This window comes from Panthera tigris, chromosome A2, assembly GCF_018350195.1.
Source record: "Panthera tigris isolate Pti1 chromosome A2, P.tigris_Pti1_mat1.1, whole genome shotgun sequence".
Classification (NCBI taxonomy): Eukaryota; Metazoa; Chordata; class Mammalia; order Carnivora; family Felidae; genus Panthera; species Panthera tigris.
This window is the reverse complement of record NC_056661.1, coordinates 97,288,964-97,303,714: the sequence shown is the minus strand read 5'-3', so window position 1 is coordinate 97,303,714 and position 14,751 is coordinate 97,288,964. Positions and strand designations below refer to the sequence as shown.

At 36.1% G+C, this 14,751-nt stretch overlaps 1 protein-coding gene across 11 annotated transcripts in view; it reads right to left on the bottom strand.

The window, feature by feature from the left end:
* The window catches only part of PPP1R9A (protein phosphatase 1 regulatory subunit 9A), a 323,173-nt gene that overhangs the window by 266,728 nt on the left and 41,694 nt on the right, over positions 1-14,751 (bottom strand). The window lies entirely within an intron of this gene.

Here is a 14,751-nt window from a genome sequence, read left to right as displayed (position 1 = left end):
AAAATATTTGCAAATCATATTCTGATAAGCGTTAACATCCAAAATATATAAATAACTTATACAATTCCATAACAAAAAAAAATTTCCATTTTAAAATGGGCACAGGATTTGAATAGACATTTCTCCAAAGAAGACCTACCAATGGCCAACGGATACATGAAAAGGTGCTTAACATCACTAATCATCAGAGAAATGCAAATCAAAACCACAATGAAAGTACTACATCATGTCTGTCAGACTGACTATCATCAAAAAGGCAGGAGATACCAAGAGTTGGCAAGGATGTGGAAAAAAGGAACCCTTGTACACTGCTAGGAATGTAAACTGGTGCAGCCATATGAAAAACAACATGGAGGTTCCTCAAAAAAATTAAAAATAGAACTACCATATGATCCAGTAGCTCCACTTCTGGGTAAATATCCAAAGGAAATAAAAACAGGATCTGGAAGAAGTATCTGCACTCCCGTGTGTATCGCAGCATTATTCACAACAGCCAGGGTATGAAAACAACCTAAACACCTAACCATCCATCAGTGGATGAATGGACAAAACTGTGACACACACACACACACACACACACACACACACACACACACACCATGGAATATTATTCACCATGAGAAAGAAGGAAATTCTGCCATTTATGACAACATGGATGGACCATGAAGACAGTATAAGTAAGGTAAGTCAGGCAGAGAGAGAAAAATACTATATGATATCACTTACACTTGGAAAAAAAAAATCAAACTCAAAGAAACAGAGTGCAGAATGGTGGTTACAAAGGTCAGAGGGGTGGAGGAATTAAGGAGGTATGGGTCAAAAGGTACAAAATTCCAGTAAAATGAATAAGTTCTGGAGATCTAATACATTGTGATTACAGTTAACAATCCTGTATTATATTCCTCAAAGTTGCTAAGAGACTAGATCTTAAATATGCTAACAAAAAGAAATGATAATTATGGGACCTGATAAATGTGTTAGCTAATGCCACCGTGGTAATCATACTGCAATGGATAAATGTATCATATCAAAACATGGCACACCTTAACATGACACAAAGTTATATGCCAATTATATCTCAAATAAAAAAGAAAGAAAAAGGCGAGGCCAAGACCCTCAAAAGTAACCAAAAACAAAAACAAAATCAAAAACAAAAACATAACAAAAAAACCTGCCTCTCCTGGCATGTCTCCTGGAGGAAAGTTGCCCTCCACACACTTGGTGCTCAGCCAGTGCATCATAGTCTGATGGGAATTGTGGTCAAGATTCAAGCTCATAACCCCCCTTCCAGCCATACCCAGGCTGAAGCTGGCCATGACTATGCAGTACAGAGATCTGCATCTCTACCCCCAAAGAACTCCATTCTGAGACTTTCTCATCAAGAGACCCTCAGCCTAGACCATTCCCAGGCATTTCCTTGTGAGGAGGTATTTAAGTGCCCAAAACTTAAATGATTATTAAACAAATAAAATAAATTTAAATAAATTAAGTTTAATTTCTTCTTGAAAAAAATTGAATTTGCTCATGATGATCCCAAATACTTTTTAAAGTGACTAGTTCAAGTAAGAGTTCGAGTAAGAGTTAAGAGTTATTTTTAAGCTTAATCAGCTTGTTTTACATTCTTCTGCAATGAGAAAAACGAACTAGGAAGTCTGACAGTGAACAGTAAAGAAAAAAAACTGTTGCAGTCTTTTCTTGCTCAGTCAACTTTAACAATCCATTTAGCCAAAATTTTAAACATAAAATGATTACCAAGTAGCTTTGATTATAAAGTGTCATCTACCCATTAATCTAGTTGGCTGGCTTCCAGAGGGTTGCTTAAGCGTCATTTTCACCATGAGATTTTCCCAGACCTCCCTTTCACCCACACCCTGGCCCAAAATGGGTGAGGTGCCACCCCTCAGTGGTGCACCAGCATTCAGCGATTACCACCCTCTGGGCATGCACAACTCTGGCTTCTATCTGTTAACTTACGATTCTGCTTTTTTCCCCTTCTCCCTACCTTCCTACTAGTCTCCGAGCTCCTCTGAAGATGCACTATCCCCAAATCTTTGCACAAATCTGCCACAGATTAGATACGTAGCAAACATTTGCTGAATGAGAACACACACACACACACACACACCTTAGAGTTTAAATGGACAGAGATCGTCCAGTCTAAATCTCACTTGCCATATAAGAAATCAGAGATATAAAAGGTTTAAATGCTAGAGCCAGGATTAAAAAACCCATTTCCACTACACTTCTAGGCATACATCCAAAAGAAATGAAAATCTATGTCCCTACAAAAATTTATACATAAAGATTCATAGCAGCATTATTCATAATACCCAAGAAGGTAAAACAATGGCCATCAACTAATGAATGGATAAGTAAATATGGTATTTCTGCAGAAGGGAATATTGTTTAGCCATAGGAAGGAATAAAGTATTGATACATACTACAACATGGATAAACCTTGAAAACATTTTAGTATGTGAAAGAAGCCAGACACAAAAGACCACATTCCTTACAACTGTTTATATAATATGTGCAGAACAGGAAGACTGAGACACAGAAAGTAGATTAGAAGTTGCCTAGGGATGGGGTGATAGGGACAAGGGGAGTCACTTGGTATAGCATTCCTTTTAAGAGTGATGAAAATTTCGAAAATTGCTTGTGGTGATGGTTGAGTAATTCTGTGAACATACTAGAAACAATTTCATGGTATGTGACTTGTATCTCAATGAAATTATTATAAAAATAGTAATTATAGTTGGAAACTGATTTATCTGGCATAACAGAATTTTGAAATTCTCATCCACAAACTTTCATTCCATGCTTCCCTAATGCAGAGTGAGTGTTGCTTAATTGATAAAAATCTAAAATTCATTTCAAATGCCTAAAATGTCATATTTACATCACACATGCACAAAAACACTATATTTAAAAATGTTTTATATTAAAGATATTTTATTTTCATATTTGGAGAGTTGGTTGTCCATGTAAAGGCTATGTGAGTCTATAAACCTGGATGCTTGATTCCTCAAGGATCTTGAATAGAGATGTTTGCTATATTTAAAAGATTTTTATTTGGAATGTTAAATGATATGACTTCATATATTCAAAAGTAAATTGTTGCAGTAAGAAACCATACATGAAGAGGAAGCAAATCCAGGAAAGAAAATTTCTTTCTCTAAGAGGTACTATGTATTATCCCATTATTCTGTGGCAAGTCTTCGGCCTCCATGGAAATTCACAGACACAGAAATTCAAAGGAATGGTGTTAATATGCTAGACTGACTCCAGTGGGAATATACTCAGTCCCTTCATACTCAAGTCAATGACAGTGTAATTAGTCAGAGTCCCAAGAACAAGTCTAAAATTAAGGTGGATTTCATTGCACTGAAGGTATATTTATTTTTCAGAATCCACATGCATAATCTCAATGTATTTTTTTAAATATTTATTTTGAGAGAGAGAGAGCACATGTGTGCGTGCGTTGGGGAGGGGCAGAGAGAGAAAGAGAGACAGAATACCAAGCATACTCCATGCTGTCAGCCCAGAGCCCAACGCAGGGCTCAATCCTACAAACCATGAGATCAGGACCTAAGCCAAAGTCGAGGGTAGGACACTTAACTGACTCAGTCACCCAGGCGCCCCTCAATGTATTTTTTTAATGCAAGATGATTTTGCTAGCTATTTATCTGAATCTTCAACTTGAGGGTTTTTTTTTTTTTAACTTGAATACTATATGCTTATAGATAGAACTCTAGATTTTCTCCTTGTATGGAATGACCTCTGTGTTTCTTCAAACAGAAAAGTGAAGTTTTCTTATGACGAAGAGGTTAAAGAAATCCAATTTAGGGGCCTATGTCATAAACCCCCAACATAAGGGAAAACTCTTTTTGAATGTTTGTAAAACTATTGAGTGGATTTTTTTTGAAACCTACTAGTTTCAACTGACAACCCAATATAATAATATCAAACAATCCTGCTTTATCATGAATTTCTTTAAAAACCTAAGAACAGCTAAGCCACTAGAACTGACAGTATATATTTGATGAAATTAATTAATAACATATCTGAGCGGTAGCACATTTTTGTGACTTATAAATTTTAGGAACAATAAATCACACAGAAATACAGCATGGTCTTATGTAAGATGAGCTGGATATAAATGAGTACTTTTTTTTTAACGTTTTTATTTATTATTGAGAGACAGAGACACAGAGCATGAGCAGGGGAGGGGCCGAGAGATGGAGAGACACAGAATCTGAAGCAAGCTACAGGCTCCGAGCTGTCGGCACAGAGCCCAAAGCAGAGCTCGAACCCATAAACTGCGAGATCACGACCCGAGCTGAAGTCGAACGCTCAACCGACTGAGCCACCCAGGCGCCCCTAAATAAGTATTCTTTAAACACCCATTCTATACAAAGGATGGATGCCCAGGTGGACTGTAAGAAAAAGACGGAGGAGGATTCTAGGAGAATGAGTACTGACACTCCCGATAGTTGATCAGATTTCAGTTAAGAGGAGGGGATTCATTGAGCTGCAATGAACCCCAGGAAATTAATTTGAATCTAAAGTTGTCAAGTTTGCATCCTAAAACACACTGAAGATTCGAAAGGTAGATTCAATGTATCTATCACAAGATGCATATTAGGCACACATGGAGCATTCAGGTATTTCTGTAACAATCGACGAAATTCATAAATTGAGGCGAAATGAGCATTCTCTGACATGCGGATCCTTGGGATCAGCCCAAATACATGGGTTAAACCAACAAAAATTTGTTCTAGGAGATGTGCTCAAATCACAAGTAAAACAAGAGTGTGTTACAGGGCTAAGGCAAGCATTTTCCAAATACTTCAACTCAAACTTTAAATAGTAATTTGCTGCCTAAGAAACCATTTACATCCAAATTTGGCCCTATTTGCTACCACAGTGGGTAAAATATTTCTAAGTAGTTTCTGCAAAGGGGGCACCAGTTGTTTCCAAAATAAACCTTAACTCCTTAGATGCTCAAATGTCCCATGGATAACCAGCTGGAACTCCTAAACCTAATTTTCTATGAATAAGGAACCTCATAGTCTTCTGTTTTGTTTAAAAGATTATAGTTTTTCTACTCTCAATTAGCCTGAGGTAAGGACTCAGGTTATTCATTTTTTAAATTTACTCATTAAAAAAATAATAATAACCTGTCCTACCGAACCCACTGGGTAATCAGAATAATACACTAATATTACTAGTCATGATACCATTTTGAAAAGCATAACATTTGATAGAGCCACAAGATAACCCAGTTATATGAAAAACAAGCCACCCCTCATAAGGCTCAAGTTTCCCTTTTAGGTGTAGAGGAGAAAAAAACTTTTCTTCTACTCTCGTAGGTTCAGTAATGATTAGCCTGCAAATTAAATTAACAAAAGAGATTAACAGGAGACAAGGCATCCAATTTTTATTAATATCTTAGGTGCATGGGAGGTCACAGAAAAGAAGTAAAACGAGGAAGTAGACTCAGGGGCTTATATAACATTTTAACAAAGAAAAGGGGATTGAGACTAAGCGACAATTTGTGGGTAAGCAGCTAGAAAATATATGGGGGAAACTAACAGAAGGGCTATTTTAATAAAGTTTATTTATGCAGACTCATCTCGGTACCAACTCCTCAAATCCAGTGATAGGTGTCACCCTCTTTCTTCTCCATGGGGATTTACACCCTGCTTTTTAGGCAGATACGGGAGGGACAGAGAACTCTTCATGCATCTTCTGACTGAATTCCCTTCAGCTCAAAATAATCCTTACACCAAAGCAGTGTAGCGTATTTTGGGGTAGCATATCCTAATCCGCCTCAAGGGCAAGTCTATCTATCACTTTATTGGACACTTTTGTTTCCTTTTTATGAAGCAGAAGACAAACCAGAAACGGAAAGGTAGTGACCTTAGGAGTCTTCCTTCCAGACTGTATCATATCATTATTCAACTCTCCCCTTTACCTATTAAAACAAACGTATATAATGAAAAACCTACGGATGCAAACCTATGGATGCATCCTGCAAGTGGATGCCCGCTCTACAGAACACGCATCTTCCCCTGCCAACAAGTGAGTCTATAAAACCAACAGGAGCAATTCAGGAAATGCATTACACTTGGCTTTTCTACTAACACACTAGCAGGGAAAGCAAGCAAATATGAGGAAGCATCAACCAGAAGAAACGTATTTTTTAAATGACCACAATATCCATTTTATTGTCATGTGTCTTCTGACAAGGCAGAGAAAGAGATCTGGACACAGATCTAGACTCAAATTCTGGCTCCACCATTTCACAGGTTTATGACCTTTGGCAAGTTCTTATCATCACTGAACCACTATCTAGCTATAAATAAAGACACTTTATGAGGAACTAATAACACCTACCTGGCAGGTATATGGTAAGAATGAAATAAAATTTAAGTTGGATAATAAATGTACAACACCTGGCAAAATGTAGGACTTCGTGCTATTTCCTTTATCTTCCCCTATTTTCTAAAAAGATTTTAGAATTCTCTTTTCATTTTATTTTAGACCTAAGCCAAAAGGAACAGGCACTATCATTTATAATATGAAGACGCTTTAGGACTAGCAACAGCACACCTTTGAGAGCACTTTCTACCCCCCCCCACTTCTATCCCCCAATAGAGAGAACATACACAAACCCTTGAAGAAGGGTCAAGAGACTAACAGAGGTCAGTGATCATTTTTAACCATTTTTACTTAATATCTGTACAATGACTTTGAAAAAAAAATTTTTAATGTTTTATTTTATTTTTGAGAGAGAGAGAGAGAGAGAGAGACAGAGTGTAAGCAGGGGAGGGGAAGAGAGAGAGGGAGACACAGAATCTGAAGCAGGCTCCAGGCTCTGAGCTGTCAGCGCAGAGCCCGATGTGGGGCTGGAACTCATGACCTGAGCTGAAGTCAGAAGCCTAACCGACTGAGCCACCCAGGCGCCCCTAGTATCTGTACAATGACTTTGGTAGTTGTACCTGAACAAAGTCTTAAGAGAATGCCAGCACTCTATCAGATATTTTTAATATCAGTAAGATTTCTGTGCTCCAGCCAGACATAAAGAACATTTAAAAAAAAAAAAAAGTTAATTCCATCAATTTAAAAGGTCTTTAAAGTTTGGGGAAAAGATATTTAATTATCTTATGATCCAAAGAAATACAAAATCCAACTTCGCATTATAGATTACTTTTTCTACTTGAGTAGAATAGGGTTGTGGCCTATATGGTTAAGAAAGGACCAACTTGGTATGTCCCTGTTACCTATAAATAAAGTTTAATGTATCTATGAAATGAACTGACAAGAATCTGACAAGCATCCTGCTCAAATTCCTTATGCAGTCTCAAAGACTGAGAAAATTACTTGCAATGACATAATCGTAAAGAGATTTATAATTAAATGTAAAAATATTTAGGAGAATCAAACTCCTATCATTACTGTTTTATGATAATAAGTTCAATTATGTCCTAAGGATTTATAACTTTTTTTAACATTTATTTATTTATTTTGAGAGGGAGGAAGGGCAGGGAGAGAGGAAGAGAATCCCAAGCAGGGTCCGCACTGTCAGTGCAGAGCCCAGTGCAGGCTCGATCCCATTAACCATGGGATCATGACCTGAGCCAAATCAAGAGTCAGACACTTAACCGACTGAGCCACCCAGGTGCCCCAAAGATTTATAAATTATAAGAGAATTTTGTCTATTAGAGTGATAGGTCAGCCTTGTTATTTCAATCAAAATACAAAATTGAGTAACTGATTTAAATCAATGATCGGAAGTCTTCTAACTGTATACATAGTGTTGACATATTAGGGGAACTTTGGAGTCACCATATTTATAGGTTTAACTTGTGAGATGTGTAAGAAATATGCTGGTTCTCAGAAACATATTTAAGTCAAATATAATAAATTTTATATAGACTTTTAAATGGTTTAAAGTGTTTTAATAATTATTTTTATTTTTTTCAGAGAGAGAGCAAAGGTGCAAGCAGGAGAGAGGGGCAGACAGAGAAAGAGAGAGAATCTTAAGCTGGCTGCATGCCCAGTGCAGTGGCCAACACGAGGTTCAATCCCACAACCCTGGGATCCAAACCTGAGCCAAAACCAAGAGTCGGATGCTCAACCAACTAGGCGCCCCAAATGGTTTAAGGTGTTTAAGTTTGTAAACGGGCTAAGTATCATTCAAAACCTTTGAAGTGTTAAAATTTGATAGACCTGTAACAAGAATAATATGATTTATATAAACTGAACTTACACATCAAAGGTAAAACTAGGAATTTGAATCTTAACTTTAAATATTAATTTTTAACATCCATATGACACCTGGATAATTTTTTCTGCACACAACCACTATGCTCAGGGGTGCTAAAAACATTATATTAAACAAGGCAAATTTAATGACAGTCTTAAAAGTGGCCACTTCTACAGAATAGGAATTCATTTAATCCCTACAGCTATCAGTGGTTACTAAATATTGAAAGTATAAGTAAATGACTCCTTCTAAAAGTAAAATGAAAAACTTACCAATTTTGACACTTTCTTTGCTCTATTATATCCAAACTAAGTCTAGAATGTGATAAAGAAAGAACACTCTAGATTTAGTTTAGATATAAATGAAAACTTTTATTCTACTTTCTACTGGTTGTTCATTAACTATTTTCATTAACTTTGTAGTCATTCATTAAATATTTTCCCAACTTTGTAATCTGTAAAATATATAACTACATTCATCTTTGGTATTTTTAAACCATACTACTATTACAAAAGCCCTTAAATGGAATTTGGGCAGCCATACAGAAAATGTTTCTTTTCTTTGAAAATAACCAAGTCAATTTAAAAAAGAAATTGTCTATATAATCTGGGATTTTAGCCAGGTTTTAATTTTTATGAATGGGCATAAATGTATAATCAATGTAACAAAAATGCAAATGCAATCACAAAGCTTAATTTTGCTGATGACTTAATGAAGCTACAGTTTAATAGCCTCAGAGCCTTAATTTGATACAGACATTTGTTAAGTTTTAGGGCTCAACTCTCATTTATTCCTGTAATAACTCCCACAGTACCTCCATAACAAATAACAACAACCAACAAAATGTCTGAACGAGAAAATGTGTGCATTCAGTGAATGAACATTTTTGAGCACCTGTCTTGTGCCTATGCCCTGGGGATAAAGAGGTGAATGAGAGAGACAGTGTCCTGGAGCATATTTTTAAAGGGGTAAATGCTAAGTATGTTTTTAATGTTTATTTATTTATTTTGAAAAAGAGACAGAGAGAGAGCAGGGGAGGGGAGGGGCAAAGAGAGAGGATCCCAAGCAGGCTCCACACTGTCAGCGCGGAGCCCAACATGGGGCTCAACCTCACAACTGTGAGATCATGACCTGAACTGAAATCAAAAGTCAGACACTTAACCAACTGAGCCACCCAGGAGCCCCTGGAGCATAAATTCTAAAAGGAGAGAAACAGCTGAAGAAGATAACATCAGGTATTGATAAGTTCTACTGTGGAAACAAAAAGTGTGATTTGACAGAGGCTGACAGGCTAATGTGAACTGGAGAACAGAGAAGGCCTGTGACCGGGATATCAGGAAGCAGCCACACAGATGTCTGGAAGAAGGGGGAGGTTCAGGCTACAGAGACATCTAGTTCAAGGCCAGAAGACAGATGCAAGAATGGAGGCCACAGTGTCAGCTGCCAAATTTATAAACTACTTACAGTAGGTACCTGATTCACAAATTTTACCTAGCTTCTACTGTGTTCTTGGCAAGTGTTGGGGGGAGTGGGGTCTACTGAGACCAGCAACCACATTTTAGGCATTTTCACACATTATGTACAAAGCACACATTATGTCTTACCTTTGGTGGGTACTTATAAGTCACACTTACAGCTGATTAATGATTAATAAAATATCAATGCCTCACCCACTAAGGCACTTCTTAACATCAAAAAAATTATTAGTGGCTTATAAAATTTCTACTCAGAAATCATGATAGCAGACCTATCAAATCTACAGATGCTTTCTCATAATAACTTGGCCAAAGGTAGCAAGAAAAATTTAAATTGTTTCACTTAGTATGGCTTACTTCCTACTATTACTGTTGTTCCTACAAAAAGAGGTATGGTGAATGGGTTCCAGCAAAGTTGGCTAAGTGTGGTAACCCAGATACCAATTTTTACCTGCACCAAAGCTAATCACTATATGTCCCTTTGACAGCAACAGAAAGAATAATAATCCAGATTCCTTTATTTGTTCAAGGACAAAAGTTTGCCCCTGAATTTTACACAGATAATGTCAAAGGTAACAGATAATATACAGAAAATGAATTAAAGATAATGTAGTTTTATTAACACCCTAACCTTTGGAACCCAGCACTACCCACACGACAATAGCAGCTAATCACACTTCCAACTGCCTACAGTTATGGCCTTCATCCTTCCATCAACATTCCCCAAGAACATTCTTTTTTCCTTTTCTATTCAGCAGAATCACTTTTTAAAAAGTATTTATTTATTTTTGAGAGAAAGAAAAAGAGAGACACAACACGAGTGGGGGAGGGGCGGAGAGAGAGGGGCAACAGAATCCGAAGCAGGCTTCAGGCTCGGAGCTGTCAGCACAGAATCTGATCTGGGCTCAGACCCACAAACCGTGAGATCATGACCCGAGCCAAAGTCAGATGCTTAACCAACTGAGGCGCCCAGGTGCCCCCCGCAGAATCACTTTTTTACAAGACTCTCCCTTCCTTCAGACACAGTCTTCCAAGAATGTTATCAGTAATATTGACAGGGTTGTACTCAGAAACACAAAAATTTTTAAGGGATGAGGAACTCTGGGGTCGACCCTGGTCAGGGATGATGGCTGAGTAGCTTGGCTGGAATCTGAGCTGTCCTATCCCTTTATGCTATGAATGACTGAGGCAGAAACTATCTTCCCCTTCAGCCATCTTATGCACTGCCAAGAACAAGTCCACTATTAACAGATAAATCTGCTGCAGTATGCTTTTAAAACAATAGACATAAGGAATCAAATTATCTACTTATTCCAAAATAAGACACAAAACTTGAGAATTCTGTGATTTAATAAGTCTCATACATGCTAAAAAAATAAAGAAATACAATGATAATTCTATTTTGAAACATATATTTAAATATAATGGAAACCACTCTGATGTTAAACAATTTATGAAAAGAAAAACTTATGTACACTGATATCTGGGTATAAGAAACTACAGGAAAGTAGTTATCTTCTAATAACCCACATCTTTGCAAATACTGACAAATGAAATTTTGAATCTAAATTTTCACACTAACTCATTTGATTGATTTTTACTGAAACATTGGTTAAAGCCCTACTACACACTCTGAACACACACTGAGCAAGGGACTGTGGAATAATGAAAGATAAGCCTTGTTCTCAGGGGGCTGGCAATCTATATATACACTACTTTTATATTTTAAGTAAAAAAGTGAGTATTCATAAAAAAAAGTTAACATAAAGCCATTAGGCATGAGAATCAAGAAGAAAGAAAAATTACTTAAAGATAGCAGTATGATGACAGAATTATTTGAGAAAAAAACTCTGATACACTTACTAGGCTCATTTGCCTTTGTACCTGGAAGTGTAACTCATAGGGACAAAATCCACGTTCTGGAAAACACTTTTTTTACCACTGCTGCATCAAATTGATAAAATTTCCTACTATAAATTTTAACCAGTCATACTACACTGCAACTTCTCTTGACTTGCCAATATTAATCACTTGGTAACAACTAAAACATGAAAGAACTCAATTAGGTAATATTTCAGTACTGTACAAAAATAATCCTTTTGTTTAGTCAAATTGAATATGACAAAATAATGATATGCAAAATGAAGAATTAAATTAAGAAATCAAAATATGCACACAAAATGAAAGATTTAAAATTCTACTCTTAGGGCACCAGGTGGAGGTTATATTTTTGTTTGGAAATAAACTGCAACCCAAGAATATTAACACTCAATATGTTTCCAATAAGAAGGTTTCTTACTTGCAGCTAATTTCCCTTGAAAGCTTGTGTAACAAACCAACTTTGTCCTTTCTGAAATACCCACAGGTACTTTAGAACAAGGGTTCACATAGCAACAAAATGGACCATCCTGGAAAATTAGACATGCCTACTGAAATGACTGGCTTAGAAGTTTATCCAGCAGCATTCACAGATGGAAGGAATCCAACCAAGCTGGGGGCCAGAAGTAACTGGAGAACACAGCATCAGGAAGGATAGAGTGAGCAACATTGTGACAGTTACAGGCTGGCAGGTAGACAGTCAGGCCTGGCAGCAGATAGCGAGATCCCAGCTCAGGTTGCCAAGGTACCAGGAAGGCAGATAACCAAGCACAGGAGGTAAGACAGAAAGTTTCATCCTCCAACAGCAGCACGAACACCTAATCTTCCCCAACTCAATTCAATATAGCCCCAAAGCCTAAGTCAGGACTGGTTCAAAAGTGGGGCATGTTTATGGGAATCTGGTAGAATCTGGAAACACTTAGTCAAGCACGTTATCATGATGTCAGAACTACAAATACACAAATAAAAATATCCTAAGTCCCATTTCTCCCTCAAATAAGCATTGGTTTTTAAAACCAGCAGAAACAACGTATTTGCAACAAATGAGAATGAGAACATCTATTCCTCTTTTATGAGGAAATTTGCTGCCAAGACAGAGGAACTAAGAAAACTAACACAAGTCGGGTTCAGATATTTTTATAGGACAGAAATTAGAGCAAAAAAGAAAGTACTATCCAGTGGGAATAAAAAATAAAAAAAAAAGGAGGACTATTCTGGGCATTTTGTAATAGAAAAAGATTCTGAATCTCCTACAGGCTATTCTTGATTATCCATGCCACAGGAAGAATACAGGGGTATGGATAAAATGAAGCAACAGATATTACAAAAATCATTACACTTTGATATACATTTTAAGAAGCAAACATTTTACACTATATTTGTTTTATTACAATATGAATCAGGTAGTATGCTTTTAATGTTGCTTAAAATAAGCATAAATTTTCAGGTAAAAATCCTTAATACCAATAGTCCTTTATTAAAGGAGGTACACTTCAGGAAAAAAGGAAATTAATCCCAAAGGAAAATCTGGAATACATAAATAAATTGTGGAAAAAATAAAATGAAAAATAGGTATGTAAATTGTACAAAAATAAATAATGACAGTGTTAATAATAATTGCCTAATGATAAGTTTTTTAAAAGACCTTAAATATGGACAACTTTATAAACATAAGGCGTAATAAAAATTATTTTTGTGGTTCAGAGGGGAGTAAAACCATTGAATAACGTTAGACTTTAATATATGTATATATATATATATATATATACATATATATATATACACACATATGCATGTATACGTACATAAACACATAAAAACATATATTTCTAGAGTAACCAATTAAAAATGACCCTATAACTTACAAACTGGTGGAGAATACAACACAAGTCAGAAGAAAAAATTAAAAACGAGAAGAAAAAAGGAAAAACAGCAAAAGTGGGGGTATACTCAAAAAGTGCTCAAAATAAACACAAATGCATTAGTAATCATAATAAATCTAAGTAGACCAAACCCCCTATTTAAAAGAAAAGTTTGACTTTTTAAAAATCCAGTGGTACATTGTTCCTAAGAAATGCCTAAAACATAAGGACACAAAAAGTTTGCAACCAAAAAACTTTTTAAAAAGATATACAAGGACTACAAAACAAGGCTGATAGAGCTATATTTGTATCAAACTTAATAGACCTTAAGCAGAAATAATGCAATGACATATAATAATATATAAGGAAAGGTTGACTTAAAGAAAATATAAAGGAAAACGTAACAACTCAAACCTTGTATATACTTAACAAATAGCTTCAAAATACATAAATAAAAAAATGTCAGAGAGAAATACAATTCTCTCACTTTTTAAAAAAATTTTTTAATGTTTATTTTTCAGAAAGAGAGAGAGAGAGAGAGAGAGAGAGAGAGAGAGCATGAGCGGGGGAGGGATGGAGACAGAGGGAGACACAGAGTCCAAAGCAGGTTCCAGGCTTCAAGCTGTCAGCAGGGAGCCCTATGCGGGGCTTGAACCCACAAACCGCAAGATCATGACTGCGGTTTCATGACATGAGCTGAGGTTGGATATTTAACCGACTGAGCCACCCAATTCTCTCACTATTAATATATAAAGCTAACAAAACACTCAACAAACATAAGTATCAAACTTGAGTTAATGTGCACACACAGAAAACTGCTGTCATGAACCAGAGACTACCAACTCCTTTCTAGCATAGAGAATAGCTACAAAAACTGGTCATGCTAACTGTTTTAAAGCCAGTCTTAATTTCAAAAAAGAAAAATCAGTATCATATAGACCATATTCTCTGATCATAATGAAGGCTAAGTTCAAAATAAATAATAAAGACCCAAATAGGGGGATATGAATTCAAAATTTTTAGAACACACTTCTAAATAACTTAGGGGTAAAGGAGTAATCACAATAAAAGCCAGGAAATACTTAAAAGTGAATAAAAACATATTAATATACAAATTAGTGAGAGTTAGCTAAAGCAGTACATAGAGTAAAATTCAGTCCTAAAATCTCTTATTAGAAAGGAAGACTGAAAATTAATGAGCTAAAGGATCAAATTAAGAATTTACAAAAATAAACACACCAAAAAAACAAGGAAAATGGAAGAA